The sequence below is a fragment of the Syzygium oleosum genome, unplaced genomic scaffold (assembly GCF_021117445.2).
Source record: "Syzygium oleosum isolate NSW1041296 unplaced genomic scaffold, Sole_v2.1 Sole_v2.18, whole genome shotgun sequence".
Lineage (NCBI taxonomy): Eukaryota > Viridiplantae > Streptophyta > Magnoliopsida > Myrtales > Myrtaceae > Syzygium > Syzygium oleosum.
In genome coordinates, this window is record NW_026607502.1 from 2,741,593 (window position 1) to 2,762,150 (window position 20,558).

Consider the following 20,558-nt stretch of genomic DNA (forward strand, 5'->3'; position numbering starts at 1 on the left):
TTTGAGCTTGCAAACTCGGACCGAAAGTATTCGGAATGAAGCAACGTTTGATATGGGGTCAATTGAGGCGGGCAACCATATTGCATGACTGTCACCCCCATAGATACAGACATACAGAGAGAGAGAGAGAATGAGCTACAATGGCTATGTCGGAGAGTCCGCGAGACAGGGCGGTGGCGGTGGCAATGGAGGGGCAAAGGTGCGATGAGACGTGCCAATGGGCTTGCGGATTAGGCTGCTTGGGCAAGAAGGAAGGGAGACCGGGGGAACACATCTCCATCCTCAAATTTCAAGTTTATGACCCAATTTACTCTCTAATTAGTGAAGATCTCAATCTTACCTTGAAAGTTGTTGATCTCAAGCGTGCGGCAAGCACGATGTCGTCCACTTCGATCACCGCTTTTTTGTGCCTACAATACTTCAAAAGGCACCCTTCTATATTTGAGATTGCACAAGACCTATCTACCGATGTAACAGCCTAAATTTGAGTGAATGCAATTTCATATTTTAACTATTGAAGATTGACTTTCGTTTTATAAAAACAAAAAGTCTGGTAAGGTACAAATGTCAATATGAATATGGTATGTATTGAGCACGATTGAGCCCCCATGAAAGAATGCTGTGAATATGATATCCTCGTATCACACATGCATAAGAGGCATGCCTTCTCCAATCTTCAAGAACACTCATCTGTTCTTTTTTTTTTTGGTTCATTCTTCATTTTCTCTAATTCAACAAAGAGAGAAATCCTTAATAAGCTGACAAAAAGTTCACTAGAAAGAGAGATTGTCATCAATGACTAGACCATCGTCGTTTCTGATATCCCAATCTGCGAACAAAAAGTCAAATGTTTATGCATCTTTCCTAAAGTCAGGACGCTCGTCTCTGGAGGATGATGACTGGTTTTTCCTAGGTTGTTTACTCTTCCAAGTTCATTGAAGCAAGCAGATGCCAAAGAAGACGACAGTGGCTCAACCATCTTCATGAGCATCCACGTGAACAAGCTTCCATTTTAGCATCTTTCTGATTATTCCACCTCAGCCACCAGCACTAACTTGAACAACACACGTTCAGGGCAAAATGAATAGGGTTTTATAAAACTAAGGCGATACGTGGACACACAGGACTGCATAATCGACAAAAACGCAAGAAAAGTGCCCAAACAGCTGGAATTACGTGTCCTGTAAGCTTTTGGCAAGTGCCACGTGGACAGAGACAGCTGACGTGGCACCATCCGTGGATGACAGATGTATTATTTTAAGAGTGTGCAACTGAAAGAGCGAAGCTTCATTTACTTTCTTTTGGCGCTTTTTGTTTGAAAAGGTGGCGAGGACACGCGATCGGAAAGTGGATGAACATTGTTGAGCTCTGCAAGATTGTCTGTATACAAAAACTGTACAGAAATGATACTTATGCGTGCGTTGCTGTGTAGCAAATACTACATCAACAGGTTAAAGTAAGATAAAAGAAGCCGATGAGACTTTTTAAAAAACAGGTAGGGGAAAAGAAGCCGCTGAGGTTTCTAAAATTAAGAGCAATCCATTAAATCTCACGGTGGCAATATGTGAATTCAGTATGTATGAGCAAGTTAAAAAGGTCCAGGCATATGTAGAATATAATCATGTGTTATATGTGTCTCATGGGAATAGTTGTGCGCAAACTAAGCTCTACTTAAAAGTAATGCCTGTGAGGGTGTTCGGCAAAGTTACATACTAAAGATTTGATATAGTGTAGAGCAGTAGATGCCATATCCTACTTGCCCCATAAACTAAAGAGTTTAAGCATTAACGTATCCTACAATGGGTCGATATTTAGACTTCTTCTCAAATCATTGGTATTAGACTTCTATTGTACTCCACCAACAAGTGACATCAGAACCAACAGTTGATTAGTAGGCTCCCATTGTCAATTGGTGTTTAATTGAATATCTTAAGGAAGAAATATTATGACCAACCTAGTACCTAGATGAAGATTGCATCGCTATTGTTAGTGGAAAAAAGACTGGATGAAAGCCCACAGGTTTGTGATGTATTATCGCGATCCCGTTTGGCGATGATGGTTATTGCGATGCATAGCTGCAGAGGACATGCACAACAACGAGATGAATTTCAAGTTAAGGTATATGCAAGTGCACAAGAAAGTTTGGATTAAGAGAGAACTTCCCTAACAAAAGAGGTTCACATGTGAGGGGATCATCCCATGATAGAGAATTATGAGGTGTGGAGCAATTAATTGACTCTTAACTTATTAGCTTGATCTGGCCAAAAAAAAAAAACTTATTAGCTTGACCCAAAGCCTTACTTTCCAGCATCTCTCTCTTGATTTTTCTCTCAAAATTGTTTGGTCAGATCTAATGTTTTTCTCAGGAAGTTAAGAATGTCCATAACCCTATATATCCCTCAAGAGGACAGTGTTTACAACTTCAAAAACACTGTCCAAAGCGAGGCTCGAGCGCCTCACCTCCTCATTCTCAAAGAGGAGGGTGGTGACTGGATCACTGGTCGAGTGATTTGTTTGGACATGATAATGTTCTCCATAAATAATCACCAATAAATATGCCAAAGTTATTCACTAGGTGGTTGGCCAAGTGATTTAGGAATTGCTTTGCAAGTCGTAGATCATATATTCAATTTCTCAGTTATCATCGATCTCAGAAAACCTTGGTTAATCTATAATTGACGAGCCTAGGCCTAGGTGTTCCGCCGGTATTGCCTTCCCCACTCATCCTATGGGCAGTTGGTGTTCCATAAGCGTCTTAAACCAAACATTTCAGAAGCGGGTCTCAGAAAACTAGATTAACTTGCGAAGGGGGGACCTTGGCTTAGGTGTATTGCCGGTATTGCCTTCCCTACTCGCGCCATGAGCATTTGATGTTTCGTTTTAGTTAACAGCGAGTGCAGTAGATTCCAATCCCATCCAAACCATTCTTAGCACGAACAAGTTTTAATAGCACGCAAAAAAACGACATGCTAACAAGTTTTAATAGCACGCAATATTATCCAATTATGAGTTCAGCAACGAGCCGGCTTAACACGAGCCACAACCAAAAATGTTTGCAAATTCCAATGAAGTGTCCTTCCCACCGACTCTCCCTGAAGCCACCAAAAAGCCCTGCGCACAGTCTTAAAAACCCTAAGAAATTTTCCATTTTTGTTACTTTCTTGAATTAACCGCCCTTTAAATTCAAGCCTGTGTCGCTTGTCATACCATGTCTTTGCACTTTTGTACCATGAAAAAAAGACACAAAATGTCGCCAGACACCCTTAAAACACAAGCCATCGTCCGCCTCTACCACACCCCTGACTTCTCCCCGAACCAGTGCGGCTAGTGCCTGACCCAGACCATCCACGCGCCGCTCCTGCTTGTCTGGTCGCTCGTCCACCAGTTCGCGAACCCGTAGGCCTACAAGCATTTCGTCAAGAGCCACCACGTGGTGGCGGGCGACCGCAGCACCTTCGGGAGCGTCCGTAGGGTAACGGTCATCTCGGGCCTGCCAGCCCACCGCAACCGCTCACGGCTGGAGCTGCTGGACAACGAGCTGCACGTGATGGTGTTCAGCATCATCGGGGGCGACCACCGGCTCGTGAACTACCGGTCCACCACGACATTGCACGAGGACGATCAAGACAGTGCCGGGACGCACGACAGCAGGACGACCGTCATAGAGTCGTACGTGGTGGACGTGCCTCAAGATGGCAACGAAGAGGACACGCGGTCGTTCGCGGAGACGATAATCGGGTGCAATCTTAGGTCTTTGGCCAAGGTCTCAGAGAAGATGTCTTGTGCTCATAAGGCTTGAGTATAGCTGTAGAGAGGGCTTCGACTAGTGTTTGATGCTTGAGTTTGCCTTGGATGTATGAGCTAAGGGAGTTGTAAACAATTAATCTAGTGAATTGAAATTTTGTGTTTGTGATATTATTTGACATGGAGGCAAGCTTCAATTAGTAGCGTTTGGTAGGAAATTAAAAATAAACAAATAAATAAATCGAATTTCGAAATTCGGAATTTAATTAGTTCCAAGTGAACATATTGATTTCAAGAAGGTCATGATAATTTAAGAAATGAATGGCAATTGTGTAGGCTAATAATGGAGGCATAGAGATGATATATATATATGGAGGGCGGGGGCCTTCGGGGCTTGGGCCCAGGCCCGGGCCGGGCTTTGGGAAACCTTTCGGGCCCATTTGCTGTGACCGGCCCAACTTTGGGCCCGCGGGGTGTCGTGCAAGCCTATCTACCGATACGGTCATCTACGAAACGTTAAAACGTCCGGGGCGATGACTAGTCGGATCGGTGGGGCTTCCGTGAAGAGAGACCGATACCCAAGTCGGTTCAACAGAAAATACTTGTATGGACCTGGGTCTTCATACCATGTGTAATACCATATGCTCGTATTGTCACGCCCCGAACCCCCATCGAGCTCGCGACATCCCGCTTCGGTCGAAATATTGCGACGTCCCAGGAACGTCGCCGACCTAACCCAAACATCAGAGCCACATGCGGAAGCGGATATATATACAACAAAACCCCGGACAAAAAGATGACGACAACGGGGTAGAACAACAGAACAGACAAACAATAACAACAGCATTTCATACAATATTACTGCACCACAAAAACTAACATTATATTACAAATATATGCAGCAAACTAGCATCCGAAATCACCGTCATAACAAAATATCAGGGATTTGGTTATCTTAACTTCACTATCGGATAACCCAAGTTAAACAACCCATAAAATACCCTAGGGAAAGCCTACTGGTCATCCTCCTTTCCATTCTGCTCCTGATTCTTCGGGCTTGAGCTTTCGGAAACTCACCTGCAGTTCCACTGGGCACCAAGAGCGACTCTTCGCAACTCACGTACCGCCAGACGAAAACACGCACAACACACATAATCAACCAAACTAACAACCACACACGACCCTACCTGGAATCCATCATGCACGTTCACGTGCACAGTAATACATCACAGACGCGCACTTGCCTTAATTATAAAACAAAAACCACTTGGGCACATCCCATACCGTGCCTAGCAGTTTCTACCCCATAATTAAGCATCACATCACGTGATACAAACACACTCGCATACTAACTCACACCATGCGTCACTTTCTCAAGCCTCGCACCTCAAGCCAATTTCCGCTCATTCCCAACTCTTCCACCACTACCGCGCCCACGTAAAACGCATCAGGCCAACGGTCTTCTGACCTCGTCAGGCATCGTCACCTCGTCGGGCCGGGCATCGTCATCTCGTCAGGGATGGCATCGTCCCGCGTAAACGAACACGCCTCAGGACGGAATCCTACCTCTCCCTTTCCTTAATTACCGTGCCCGCGTAAAACGCATCATCCCCTTTTCCAACCAATCCTACCTTTCCATATCCTCGTTCCACTCAAACCACACTTACACACGGCCAACAATCGCACGGCCAAACATACACACCTCACACGCATACATAGCCACGCACCAATTCACATCTCACATACACTTCACAAACACACGTTCTCGTCACACAAACACCACACGATCACCCATATCCGAACATTACTTCAATGCACCCAAATCAGCTACTACATGGCCCAACCATTCACACATGGCAATTCACGAACAAACCACACATTAGCCGTACAAGGCCCAATTAAACCTCAATGGACAGCCACTAATCAGTCCGAGAGAGAGAAAAACCTGGAATATACAAAATCGGGTCCAAATTGGGCAGTTGCACAGTAACAGAAATCCATTTGAAATAAATGGTAAATCAATTTCAAAAATTATGAAATTTGGATATGTTGTACAAAACATCTCGATGAACATTTTCCGTGAAGAACTAGAAACCCAGTTTTAACCGTAACCACCTCGTTTTGACACTCAAAGTCGGACAAAATCCGATTCTCTCGGACAGCCCCTCAGGCCATCAAAATACAACTCATTCAGTATCCAAATCATTTTGGAAAGTCTTGAAATTTTTATCTGTTATAGCCACAAATGTTCCCAACAATTTTTGTGAAGGAAGTATTTTGAAAATAGGCCTGGAAAAATTTATAAAAATTCGAACAGACCAGAAGGTCGGGTGAACAGTAAATCGGGCAGTTTTGTTTCGGTCCAAAGATGGACTTCCGAATGGCCTCAAATGATTTCCAAAAATTCCCAAATTAAAGTATGTTATACTTCAAGATGTTGGAAGCAACTTTCATGAAGAAAACTTCCTCAAATTAGGCCCCCAAAATTCTCCAAAAAAATAGCAAACCGGACGGGTACAGTAGTCACAAATCCGAAAATCACACGAATTCAAACCGTAATCGTTCCGTATCATCACGGCCTTATCCGAACCTCCCAAACCTCATATTTTCAGTCTCCAAATCAGTCCACAACAACCAATTTCCAGCCCCTATCTAAACCCAAAACAGCCACTTAATTCACCCTAAACCGAGTCCTAAACGAGCCTAGCAATACCAAGGTCCTAGGCGACATTTGGGGAGGTCACTTACCTAAGAAAGGCGAGACGAATGGGCTGGATAAGGGCTGAGCAGCCGGCCCAAAGAGCAGCAACAGGCGTCGCGGCGGCCAGGCAACGAACGGCAGGCGGCGGCGTGCGGCGATTCCGGCGAATCCACGGCCGAGCAAGGGGAGGACGGGAGAGAGAGAGAGAGAGTGAACACGGGAGAGTGAGGGGAAGGAGTGACCGGCAGGGAACAAGAATGGGAAGAGAGAGAGAGAGAGAGGGGAGATTTGACTAAGTTGGACCAACTTTTCCTAAATGCCAAAATGCCCTCAAATACTTGGCTCACATTAATCCTCATCCAATAATTGAGGGACATTCTTGTAATTTACTAGGCTGAATTATTGGGCTGAAATATAGCCTTAAATTAATCCCCAAAATAGCCCAAAATTCGGAACCCCAAAATTAGCCTAGGGCAAATGGTCATTTTTCTCGGCCCGGTCGAAATTCCATTTTTCACCCGTACCAACCCCAAACGTGTGTGGCCAACATAATATGGCGTCGGAATCGCAAAAATAGCCTCTTAAGCCCTCGAAAATCGACCAAAGTCCTGGGGAATAAAATAATATTATTTTTCACTTCCGAGCCAAAATTCCAATTTTTGACCGAAACAACTCTAAATGCGTGCCACCCCAAATGACATCGGCCTCGAAAAATAATCTCATACGGCCTAAAAATCAACGTCGGTGACCGAGGGCAAAATCATAATTTTTCCGGTCCCGAACCAAAATTCATTTTTTTGCGAAATGGGTGGTCCCAAGGTTGGCCAAGCCAAAACGTCATCGGCCACTCAAAATTGTCACTTTCAAAATTCTCGATTCCCGCCCGAATTCCAAGAAATGACTAAAATTGAACAATCGCAACTTTAGCTTATCTCCTGGCTAATGATGGCTCATTGGGATTACACGCTCGACCCGTGACCGACACTAAGTCAAATCACGTTTAAATTTACTCTACCCGGGACGACCTCGGTTGTCATATAATTGCGATGGTCTCTGTCGCTAGTTCCCTTCTGACACGATCAATCAAATAGACCGGTCTCGGTTGGCTCAAAACATTCCTTCGTCAAATCCATATGGTCGAAGATCGGACCCAGTCGAGTTCTTTGGTCATACGCGAACTCAATCCCGTAATAGCCCTACCCCTAAGGTTAGCATCCCAGTGAATGCGTGTTGTTCGGTGAGATCTCACTATAGTGTGTTGTTAAATTCATTTTTTAAATTCTGGGAAAAGGATCAAAAATTCAAATCAGCATTACACGTATGATATCGGACCCCACGTGAGACTATCATAGTGTGAGCCGGATCGGATCGGATCGACGGGCCGGAGAATAAGCCCAAATGATGGGTTGCATGCTGCCAAGCCCATCAAACAAATCTAGTGAAAGTTCATCATAAGCAACATAGTCCTTCATAATTCAACTGTGCCATAAACCCTGAACAGAATCCAAGAGAGTTTCTAATGAAATATTTTACCAATTCCGGATCCATATGCCTTATGAATTTTCATGAATTTATTGTCACTTACTTGAAATCGTCGCACCCGTCGATCGTAATTTAATTTATGGATCGTAATTTACTTGTAATCATCGTAACTTGAATGCACTTATTATAAATAGTAATTTGCCATTATGGATGGTAATTGGACCATAAATCTCGCCGCGATGAAAATACTAACACTTAGCAATAGCACAGTAAAATGTTTCAATTTGGCACAAGTGATGGTACCAGTACTTAGTAATTACCTTCAAGAATTATAGATTTCATGTAAATCCTTGTAAATGGCAATCGAGTAACTATCTTCCAAATTGTAATTTACCAGGTCGAATATTCTGGCTCATGAAATATTGTAAAAGACTTGAATTTATCACAAAAACTTTTTTGTCCAACTCTTAGTAGTAAGTACCTCAATGATCATAACATTCCTTCACCATTCGTAAATTCACGGGTTGTACCAGTGATTGCTTATCCTTACATATTGAAATTTTCCTCATATCAGCAATAATACTGACAATCCTATAGTCTGTAATTTCCTTTAAATGTTCAGAAGTTGATATCTTTTTAAAATCATCCAATGCTCGAAATTTATTCTCTTAATCTAAAGGCTAGAATTGGAAGAGAACAGTCTTGGCCGCGAGACCACAAAATTTTCCCATCGAAATTCATGTTGAATCCTGCAGACACGTAGGTCTAAAAAGTTCAACAAAAAAAAAGATTGCTTCGGGCCCATTAATTAAAAGTTTTCCTTGATACAAATGAATTATATGTTTCGGCCACATGATTGATGTAAAGAAACCGACTAATCACATTACTCGCATGATCACTGCCAACTATTCTAAAAGTTTAAGCTGTTAGATGAAGGTGTGGTTTAATAGTTAGATAGTTTAACACTTCTCCTCACACGTAGGTCAGATTGCAACCTAAGACTAAAGCGTAGAAATAAGGATTAGAAAGATTTGAAATCAGAACTTCATACTTTAATACCATGTAAGATTTTGTGGGAACACTCGTTCTAAAAGCTTAAACTGTTAGATGAGCATATTGCTTAGTATTTAAATACTTTAACGATATGCTTATTGTCCTATTCGGCGTTGAAATCATGGAATCTTTTCCTTTCGATTGACTTGTTATACCATGTGCTACTGCCATGTGGTGCGACAGTCGCATTAGGGGCTCCTCTTTGATCCTTGGTCTTTGGTTAAATTAACCTTACTAAGGAGAGGTGGCTTGCACCCCTTGTGAGGGCCTTCACGGTCTATCCCCTCCAATTGGGGCGAACTCCACAGATGCACACCTTATTTAACATGCCGGGACCCGCACACCTCATAACCCCTCCAAATTACTCGCATATCTTTGTTTTCCTTGAAAGGAGGGAATTACCCTCTAATTGCTTTACCTCTCGAGGATCTCGAAATCCGAACGAGGCTTAGGATGGAATAGTTTAAGGACCTGCTCAGGTCCACCTGACAGGGTCTATTCGCCTCGCGGATTTCATTTGCTAAATGATAAATACCTTTGTATAAGATTCAAACTGCGTAGGTGTCTTGCCAGAACTCGTGGACACGTTTTGCCCCATTAGGCCCGACCCCAACTTAGGATTTCAGACGGATTGCTATGGTCTAAAATTGATGTCATTCGACCAAAAAAAAAAAAGAATTGATGTAAAGTCAAGGCAAGAGGGTCCAGAGTTGGAATATCCACATCTCAGATTCGTTTCTTCATATAAAATCATCTCGCGAGTCTTAAAGATCAAAACACGCCTTCATCTTAACATATCGAAACTTGTAGACGATCCAACAGTAATCTCGCATGATTATAGTACTCAACATAACTTTGCTAATGCACCTTTGTGTTAAGATATGATGATCAACTTAATTAAAAACAAAGCAATTATTGTTTTCAAATTTTCGTGAACATAATTTATTGGGCCCTACTCTCCAACCTAACGGTTCAGTGAGCATGACTAGTGGATAATAGAGCTTCTAGTTCTGACTTGATTTAAATTCTCTTTAAGACTTATCCATTTGCCCCTCGAGACCGCACCAGGCACCAATTTCGCACGACCCGAGAAAAATTAATTGTATAAAGGAAAGGACTTATAAAATAAATAAATTGATAGATAAATGTTTTAGCCACGTCGCCAGACAATATCTTAGTCCAATGGTGGCCGAGTATTCCCGCCAGTTAAACCACCATCAAATATTTTCTTAGGTGAAATACTACCTGCTTAGCAAAAATTCAAAATCAAATTACTCCCATATATCATGGGGAAATCGTATGAATATTGGATACTTAAAGCACAATTAATTTATCGAAAAAGAAAGACTCGATGTTGTCTTCTTTGCTTGGAATAACATCAACGGTGGACCGGGAATTTCACGTTAAAAGTTCAGAACAATAATTCTAACAAAAGTATAAATCCGCCTACGCGTTCAAAGATCGTCATCGGTTTCTTCAAAATCATCAATATCAGGGGGCTATTGTTGTTCTATACAAAGGTGAGGGTATTGAGAACGATGCGCAATCTGATAATAAACCTCTAACTAACCATGATATTGATAATTTTGAAATTAATGGCGGTTTTCGGACGCGTGAGCAAATTTAGGACTAAAGTAAAAGTTGAGAATTTTCTTTAGATAGAAAAAATTTTGAGGTAGAATTGAAATTGGACTTAAAGTTGAGGTTTTTTAAGGAATTAAGCCCATTAAGGGATCGGCAAGGGCACGGGAAATCCATGCCTCACGGAACAATGTTCGAAATGGGGCACATCCTCTTCGCAAACAATACCCTCCGGAGCATTAGGCAGGGCACGGGGCGGGAATGGGAAGGTATTAGCCCCGTCCCGACCTCTGAATTCGCCCCGTTTGTGTATTTTTTGAAAAATATAAATTATTATTTTATTTCGTTTATTTTATCGCGATATTAAATAATAAATGAAATAAACATATGAAATGACACATAAAAAAAAAAAAGACTTGAACACCTTTTTCTCTTACAGGCCTTGCTTTTATACGGGAGGTGCAAGTTGGGAAAGCTCTCTAAACATGCAATGGAACAATTTTCTTTTTCCCATATTTCCATCTTCTGAATTGTCGCATGTCGATTAATTATTTTGTAAAGGTTAGAGCTTGTTTGGACTCTAAATAATCAACCCATGAGGCCTTTTCTTTTTTAGCACCCACCCATAACTGTGATACCATTATTTTTCATTATATATAATAAAACAAAATATAATAATAAGGCATTTTCTATTATTATTATAGTAGTATTATAATTACTATTTTATAATAATTGGCACCGTCGCTCCGAGGAGGCATCCCCGTCACTGTCCACGGAGCTGGGACGGAAACGATAATCCCCTTCCCCGTCTCGCCCCGTGCCCATCCCCAGCGATATTCAAACTTTCAAATATGCAATATTGAATGAAAAAATTCGAAAAAAAAAAAAATGGCGTCTAGCTTGAGAGAATAACAGTGCCAAGAAAGATGTAAATGATTTGGTCTAATACCAATAAACAAAGTACATATATCAATTACAATTACAATTACAAAGAAAATTAGACATTCTTTTAGGCTCCGTTTATTTCGCGGAAAATGAATGATTTAAAAAATATTTTCTTAAAAATAATCGTTTGTATCGCTTGTATCGCTTGAAATAATTAATTAATGAAAAATATTTTCATAATCAATAGCAATTTATGTTTAGACATTTTCGTGAACAATGAAATGATTTTTCGTTCATTCACTTCTATAAACGATATAAGTGATCATTTTTAACAAAATATTTTTAAATTATTCATTTCTCGCAAAATAAACAGAATGTTAAAATAACGTAACACTTCTCAATAATTTGGACCATCGAATCCACTCAAACTCTAGAACCCTAAGAAGCTTCCGATGCTATTCTAAAGTTTCTTAAACGTTAAGGAAATGTGAATGACTTCAATACTTATCCTCTCCCTCTCTCTCTCTCTCTCTCTCTCTCTCTCTTCTTTTATCATTTTTTTCTTTTTGGTTGGAGTTTTAGTCTCTATGACTTTTGCTTGATTGAGGGAGACTTCTCTCCTGTTTCAATCCATGAAGATCTTCACCCAATGCCAATCTTGTATTTTCTAACTTGGCCAGCTGACTAGGGCCCATACTTAATAAGATATCCTTGTCATGCATTGATCAGTATGCACCTTCTTTTCATTATTGACCAGATAGTCTGGACTTCTTTATGACAATTGTTATTTTGGACCAGCTGTAAAATTGGGTGTCCCAACTAATGTTCTTTGAAGATAGCGGAGGGAGAATTTGTTCCTTTCTGAGCCACTAAAAATCCCCCGTTTAGCAAGTAAATGCTGGACAGAAAGGCATGCCGTTTCAATTTATAGCCACACCATATGATATCTCTTGGCTCATCATTTTTCAGAAGGTCGCTTCCTTATTTTGGAAATAAATGGTGACCTATGATTTCATGATCTAATTCACCTTCTATTTGTTGAAGACTCGGGCAGCGCGACATAGCTTTGTATCTTGAGAATTACGCTCGGGCAATGGCTGATAGGACAAAAGCATGATCAATGCGAACTAAAATGTGTAGGTGATGAAATTTAAGGCTACGTTTGATAGTCGAGATAAAATTTGAAATATAATAGATTTTATCCTATCTTATGTTTGATGCTTGTCCAAGACAGGATAAAGTCAGATATAGAAGGGATATAGCCCGGATAAAATTATCCCATGGGGGAGGTGGGATAAAGGTAAATATGATTTCTAATATCCATAATATAAAAGTTATTTTTCTCGAATAACAAACTTGTTAAATTAATAAAATTAAAATTATATTAGAATATAAATAATATTTGAATTTTAATATAAAAATTCAAAATAACAATAAATTCGTTTTTATTTATTCTTATTTTTATTTATATATTCATTTTCCATCTTATGATATAAATTTCATCTATATATTTATAAATACATTTAGTATTTATATTTATTGCATATATTTAGGTATATTTCTATAGTTTACTATTTAATAAAATTTTATTAGAGAATGATGGGAGGGAAAAAAAAAGAAATAAAAAAGAAAATAATTTAAAAAGAGAGTGAAAAATAATAAAAATAATGAGCAAATAAAAATGAAGTAGGTAAGAGTGTCGTGAGAAATTTTCATTATCTCTGTTTGTGCAATTTTCAGGTTCATTTACACTGATATGATGTTCATAGCAAATAATGGACATGGTAATATGTGAAAATATCCAACTTTTATTACTACGATTCGTCAAACAAGTAGATAGGATGTAACAAATCCCTTGAATTTTATATCATATCATATCCAATCATATCCTTGCTAGAAATTCAGACGACCAAACGCAGCCTAAAGGATTCGTACAAGACGTATTAGGAAGAGCAACCACAAATGGGTGATGGGGATTATGAAGAACTGAATTTGTGACCTCTAACTCTAATAATATGATGAAGTTGAGTAAATCATTTTCTTCTTAAATAGTTTAAGCTAGCAAAGAACAATGCAAAATTACTTGGTATCTTAACACAAATAAATATGACTAACAAATGAGGACCATTTTTTAATCAATATGGATATAGTAATATCCCAAATGACATAGAGAAAATATTATGTAACAATCTTTTGGCTTTCTCAAAATGTTGAGTCACCAAGTAGAGTTACCATGTACATGAATAGACACATTTTTCTCTATGTACATTACAATACACTTAAAAAATGGCTTCGATCTCAAACTTTTCCCTCTAAATTACACAAAAAGTCCATGGTGGATAATGATAGTATGATATTAAATGAGAGATAAAATCGCAACCTAAAATTTATATTGATCTCTAACACTTCAAACCAAAATTTGTTGGTTTTTCGACACTTTCCAATATTCAATTTAGATTTTTTCTTATCTCTAGTTAGTTTAACTCCTTCATACTTCACAAAAATTCAATATTATCCTTAATGACTTGTTTTCTTCTTAACAAATTCAATATTTGTTACTTTTCCACGCAAAGCGTATGCTCTTTTGCTAGGGGAGTTAAAAAGAATGCTATCACATGTATGTTTTATGCTATGCACGTGTGGTACTCAAAAGGGTTGTGATTATTCAAATTACCTAACTATATCGCGCATATTAGAGTTAAACTTATTTTTCCTAGGTACCTATGTCAAAACTGGTGGGATGTAATCAAGGTTCTTCAACTTTTTGTTCTGTACATATCAATAGCTCGTGAAATTAGTGGAACAAGTCCTCACAGCATCATGCGTGGCTCATTTCCAAAGTTGTACCGTGATTGGATTAGACCAGGTTAGACACTAAAAATTGATCAAGAAAACCATTTAATCTAAACAAAATTGCACAATGATCCAATCTAATAAAACAGGTTTGACCGTTAGGTCAACTTCCTCCGAGGGTCTGAATAGTAGGCAGACCACCAACTAACATTTTCTTGGGACACACAAGAAACTGACTCGGCGATATCTCACTATATGACCAACTTAAATTTACTTGAAAAAATTATTTATGTTATAGTCCAATACAGATGACCATAACTACTAAAATGCCCCCAAAAATCCCGGAAATTCAACTGGCTAAGATGTCATTTTGGTCACCTCCACATCGATTTTAAATTGTTTTGGCCGGTGAAAATAAATGCTAGAACTCATGGAGCTTGACTGGTAGGCGGGAAGATGGCAATGCAGATGATCTTCTCCAACTTTATAAAGTAAAACTATGGAGATGCACTGGACCAAACACTCAGCAGCTGTGACTCACCCAGTTGGGCAGAAATGGGATCCAATCACCTAATCCTAGCGTTCTTGATCTGGGCATCTGTGTTGTGCCTATCTTCAACTTCGAATCTCCCCAGCAAATACTCGATCGTTGGCGGCGAGAACCAGGAAAGCCTACTACTCTCGGAGAGCCGGGTGCTCGAGCTGTTCCGGCGATGGAAGGAGAAGCACAACAAGGTGTACAAGCACGCGGCCGAGGCCGAGAAGAGGCTGGCGAACTTCAAGAAGAACCTGAGGTACGTGATCGAGAGGAGCTCGAGCTCAAAGTCCCCGACGGCCCCTCGGGTCGGGCTGAACAAGTTCGCCGACCTGAGCAGCGAGGAGTTCAGGGAGTTTCATCTGTCCAAGGTGAAGAAGCCGGCGAGCAAGAAGTGGAACAACAAGAAGATGAGCTTGAAGGGAAAAATGAAGACTTGTGATGCTCCTTCTTCCCTGGATTGGAGGAATTATGGGATTGTCACTGCTGTCAAGGATCAAGGGTCGTGTGGTAAGTCAGTCTAGCAACATTTTTCTCACTGGTATAATTTCCGATTACTTTTTGATGATGTCAAATCATTTTCAATGTCAAATCATTATAGAAAAGTCAAATCATCCGGCATTTGTACATTTTATCTTTCGTCAGTAACTGCGGTGACCAAGGTGGGAAAGTTTAGCTGAAGTTAAAAGCTGCACATTTTAAATTCTAGTGGCATCAGACAAATAAGATACATCCAAGCATCTCGTAGATGTTTTCACTCCATGTGTGGTCGATCGTTGTCCCTAATGTGATCGAAATTACTAGATTATGCTGGATCAAGATGAAATATGTGGTCAACGGATGGTGAAACTGGTATGGCAGTATTGAAATCGAGTGCAAGATTTCTGATACGCAAGCTCAGGCAGGTTATGGTGCAAATTTGAGCAAAATATTCCAAGAGTTCTAGTATTTTTCAAGACAATCCATCTTTTTCATCTTAACTAATTTGGTTTGTTGACTCGGAAAAGCAAACCAGAGCATCGGCATGTGATTGAGAAAAACCACAGGCATGGTCCGTGACTAAAGATTCCTCACAAAATCTGTGGCTTGGTCAAATGATTTTCGCAGGAAGTTGCTGGGCATTTTCTTCCACAGGAGCCATGGAAGGAATCAACGCCCTGGTGACCGGAGACCTCGTAAGCCTCTCGGAGCAAGAGCTCGTGTCCTGCGACACCACCAACGACGGGTGCGACGGCGGTTACATGGACTATGCGTTTGAGTGGGTCATTAACAACGGCGGCATCGACTCTGAAGCCGACTACCCTTACACTAGCACTGATGGCGAGACTGGCAGTTGCACTACCTCAAAGGTCCGTGTCCTTTCCCTTACATCGATGAATGTCAAAGGGCATAGCGAATTTGCAATCACTTGAAAATTCCAACTAACACGTGATAATTTTATACTAAAATTCTCTCAAGAGACCTGATTCTGATATAATTGATTTGTCCCTATTGGTAACTTGACGCTTTTTAATGTACCTTATCCTAACTTACCTGATTTCTTTTGTGTGATCAGGAGGAGAACAAAGTGGTGAGCATAGATGGTTATGAAGATGTGGCTGAATCAGACAGTGCTCTTCTCTGTGCAGTTGTTCAACAGCCAATTAGTGTGGGCATGGATGGATCAGCAGTGGATTTCCAACTGTACACAGGGGTATGTCTCATATGATTTGTCTTCATATTTTGTAACTTATGCATGATCTGTTCTTAATTAACTCCTTAATGTATTCTCTGAAACAGGGGATCTATAATGGTAGCTGCTCGGATGATCCCGATGACATTGACCACGCGGTTTTGATAGTCGGGTACGGCTCCGAAAGCGGCGAAGACTATTGGATAGTGAAGAACTCGTGGGGCACTGATTGGGGAATCGATGGGTACTTCTATATCCTGAGAAACACCGACATAGAATACGGTGTTTGCGCGATAAATGCAATGGCCTCTTATCCGACCAAAGAGTCTTCCCCCTCGCCATCTCCGACCAGCCCGCCGCCCCCACCTCCGCCAGCAACACCACCTCCCCCGCCCCCGCCTGTGACACCGCCGCCGCCTCCTCCTCCTCCCCCATCGCCCTCGCCGAGTGAATGCGGAGACTACTCTTATTGCCCCACGGACGAAACATGTTGCTGCATTTTCGAGTTCTTCGATTATTGCCTGATCTACGGTTGCTGTGAGTACGAGAATGCAGTTTGCTGCACCGGGACTAAGTACTGTTGTCCGAGTGATTATCCCATCTGTGATGTCGATGAAGGACTCTGTCTCCAGGTATGGAAGTCTCCATCCTCATGTTCTTTAATCTTTGGCAATGAAAAATAGAGGGAACTAGAGAAAAGCTAAGTGTCTGGTAGATATTTTGACAAGAGTACTGAATAATCTAAGGTAATGATTAGATAGTTTACAATAAATTGAGGTAACTATCCTTATCTTTCAGTTACATCTTTCTGACAATTAACTTTACCATGTCTGCAAGTTTTTTAAGTACCTGCATAGCATCAACTGAACTTTAACTGGAAGAAGATTAATTTTCTGTAGCAAGCAACTCAATTTGTCTAACCATTTCATTATGGAAACATTGCGAACCATACAAGACTAACAAAGTGTAATCATATCCTAGAATGGTATTCAAAGATAATAACAACTCGGTTAGCTAATCTTGCATCTTGGTTATTGCAGAACTCAGGAGATTACTTGGGAGTAGCAGCAAGGAGGAGAAAGATGGCGAAGCACAAGTTCCCCTGGACCAAGATAGAAGAGACCCAGAAGACGTACCATCCTCTACAGTGGAAGCGGAACCGATTTGCCGCCGCGATGCGCTGAAAGCCCATGAATTGAAGTCGGGTCGTATTTCCTAGAGCTTGAAGGTTGTTCTCATTGTTTGTGTTTCATTTTTCGCCCCAGGCAGGCATTCTTTTGTTCCTGTCTTGGACACACATTCTCATAGGTTCCGCGTTTGTACCAAAGCAGACTCCCAGAACAAAGAAAACAAAACAAATGGAGAGGAAGATTGTTTTTTTTTTCTCTCTGAACGATGTATCTGAAACAATTTGTTCTCTGATAATAGATCATGCTTGATTGGTGGCGTCTTCAAGAATAACAACCCGAGTTTCCGTTGTACAATATTCCGAAGGGTCTTTTAATGCAATTCTTCTACTGTACTTGTGACAAGGAATGTTTCTTACTTCTTGGCACCAAGAAACCTCTTACCTTGATTTTCTAATCGTGTTACAAACGTCGAATCTTGACTAGGGAGCACTGCGCAGTTCAGATCGAAGCTCCATTTAGTTACCTTTATTGCAATTTATCGAAGACTGTCCGATCACGAGAATCATTTGGAGGCAGATCGGATGGGACGAGGATATTCTGCAGTATAATGGTCCTGATGTCAAGCTCATTTTGTCTTCCTCACTCTTCATTCCATTGGATTTCCGCCTGGAATCGATTCTGTACGATTCCAGTGTATGGTTGGTGTAATTCATCGGGGATTGTGGAGAGCATCGTAATCATATCCTTGCAAACCATGTCGCTTCCGATATCCCATCGCCGCTCCAACGCATTTCCGGAACTTTGATAGACTTCGTGCCTGTAGTTTCAGGGCAGAGGCGGCAACATCGCCAGGAGACTGTGTCATGGAAGCCTCCCCCGAGAGGTGCGGTTAAGATTAACATGGACACAGCCGTGCTTGGAAGGAGTGCGTCAAGGGCGGTGTCGGCCAGAGATCATACAGGTCATGTGATTCACAATTCGGCGTCGAGGACTTATGCCCTCTCTCCTCTTCAGGCCAAAGAAAAAGCGATAGAGATCGATCAATGGAAGAGAGTTGTTCAGAAATTGATAGAACACAGCATGCCAAGCAAAAGGGGATCCTACCCTTGAGACCGTGAAACCACGTTATAATTTTTTTCTTATCTCACTCCTCTTTTCTATGTACATGTATGTGCGATGCTCACGGAAATCGAACCCCAAACCTGATATTCTCCGACCCCACCCCCAATCCTTTTATGAGTAAGGCCGCATGCATCTTGGCAAACCATGTTATAATTCACTCAACCATCTTACATCTCTTCGATTTGGGACTCTTTTTACTCCGGAACCCAACAGTTGCCTTGTGCACATCCTCAAGGCCGAGTTGTGGAGAAAAGGAGTGTGGCACATCGAAAACAGGTGAGATGGTTGAGTGATTTATCACATGCAACTAGTTTCACCGAACTTTTTTTTTCTCGAAAATTGATTTGTTTAAGAAGAAAAATAGCATCATAAAAAGCCTAAAATTAAAAAGTTCATATATCTAATGTAGCAAATTAATAAGTTATTGTCCAAATATCAAAGAATGAAAGATGAAAAGTCCAATACCCTCTTTGTTCACATGTCTAGAAGTAAAAAAGTTATTATGCTCTTACTGGTTTTAAAAAATAATAATAATAAAGCTTCATTGGGAGATTCAAGATGGGCCTAATGATTATTTAGCCCAGATGGTTTGATCAGAAGTGGCTTTTCTTTTCAGGGCCAATCAAATTGTTGAAAATTATTCATCCCAAAGTCCTGTTCCAGCAAGGGCTGTCAGAAGCTTTTGCACTAACTTTAGCCATTCATTTTGTAATTGCACTAAGCAGTGGCACCTGTCACTGTCAGAACTTTGACAGCGTGATTGTTATTCAATTATGCTAAACTAAAGAGACATCGATGTGATCTAAGTACACAGATCCAGCAGCTAATAAAACAGACTTTGGCATATAATATGATGAAAATGTAGCAAAGAATGACAAGGAAACAGGGAAGTTGATGCATGAAACTGCTCATGATACCTGAGTTTCTGACTTGATATGCCATCTCTGATGAGTCAAGGGAGTTTTAAGGGCTATGCAAAGAGCACATTCTGCCATATGAAGGCCTTCTCGAAGTGGAAAATATCGCTAATCAAAGTTTAAAGTGGACGATTCAGTCTTATCGGACAATATATGATCTCTCTAACCAAGTCCCTTCATCGATAGATGGCGCTTCCAGCGAGACACCAAGCAGGTGCCCGAGACCGAAATGCTCATCCCTTTGCCAGAGGCTCAAGATCCCACCTCAAATGAGTCAAGGGAGTCATATGGTGCGGGTACTTTCTTCCGTTTTCACTCCAATGTGTGATTCTGGCGCCCTTGTACTCTTGCCAGATTATACTACCAAAATCTGTTTAAAAAAATAAGTTCAATTGATCGTGGTACTAAATAAGATTGGGAAAATTATCCAAAAAATCATAAATTTATTGTGTAGCAGCCAATTCAGTCATAAATCTTTCAATTGTCCAAATTTAGTCATAAACATTTTGACGATTTGTCAATTTAGTCCTAACTATTTTGACACAATTTAGTCATTCCAGCCAATTTTGGCCGGAAATCACTAACGTGGATTCCAACTATCCTAGGTGGTGCGACCGGCGCTGACATAGCAATTTTGCAGTTTTTAAATTTTTATTTTTACTTTCCTTTTTTTTCCTTCTATTTTCCCTTCGCCTATGGCTAGTACTCGGCCATGGTTGGCAACTAGCCACAGGCAACGTTCAGCCTCACCGGATTTGGCAAGGGCCACCCTCGCCAGGTCGCGAGGGTAGAGCCCTTATCAAATCCGGAGAGGGTTGCCCTTGCCGATCATAAGCAAAAGGAAAAGAAAAGGAAAACAAAAATTAAAAATGAAAAAATTGTCCACGTCAGCGTTGATCACACCGCGTAGGATGGCCGGTGGCCAACTAGCTTTCACGTTAAT

General features: G+C 40.8%; 2 pseudogenes; both read left to right on the forward strand.

Moving 5' to 3' along the window:
• The first annotated feature begins 3,229 nt into the window (after window positions 1-3,229).
• On the forward strand, window positions 3,230-3,799 carry LOC115682043 (abscisic acid receptor PYL12-like; annotated as a pseudogene).
• Window positions 3,800-14,723: 10,924 nt separating this feature from the next.
• LOC115682082 (low-temperature-induced cysteine proteinase-like) lies at window positions 14,724-17,910 on the forward strand (annotated as a pseudogene).
• The last annotated feature ends 2,648 nt before the right edge of the window (window positions 17,911-20,558 follow it).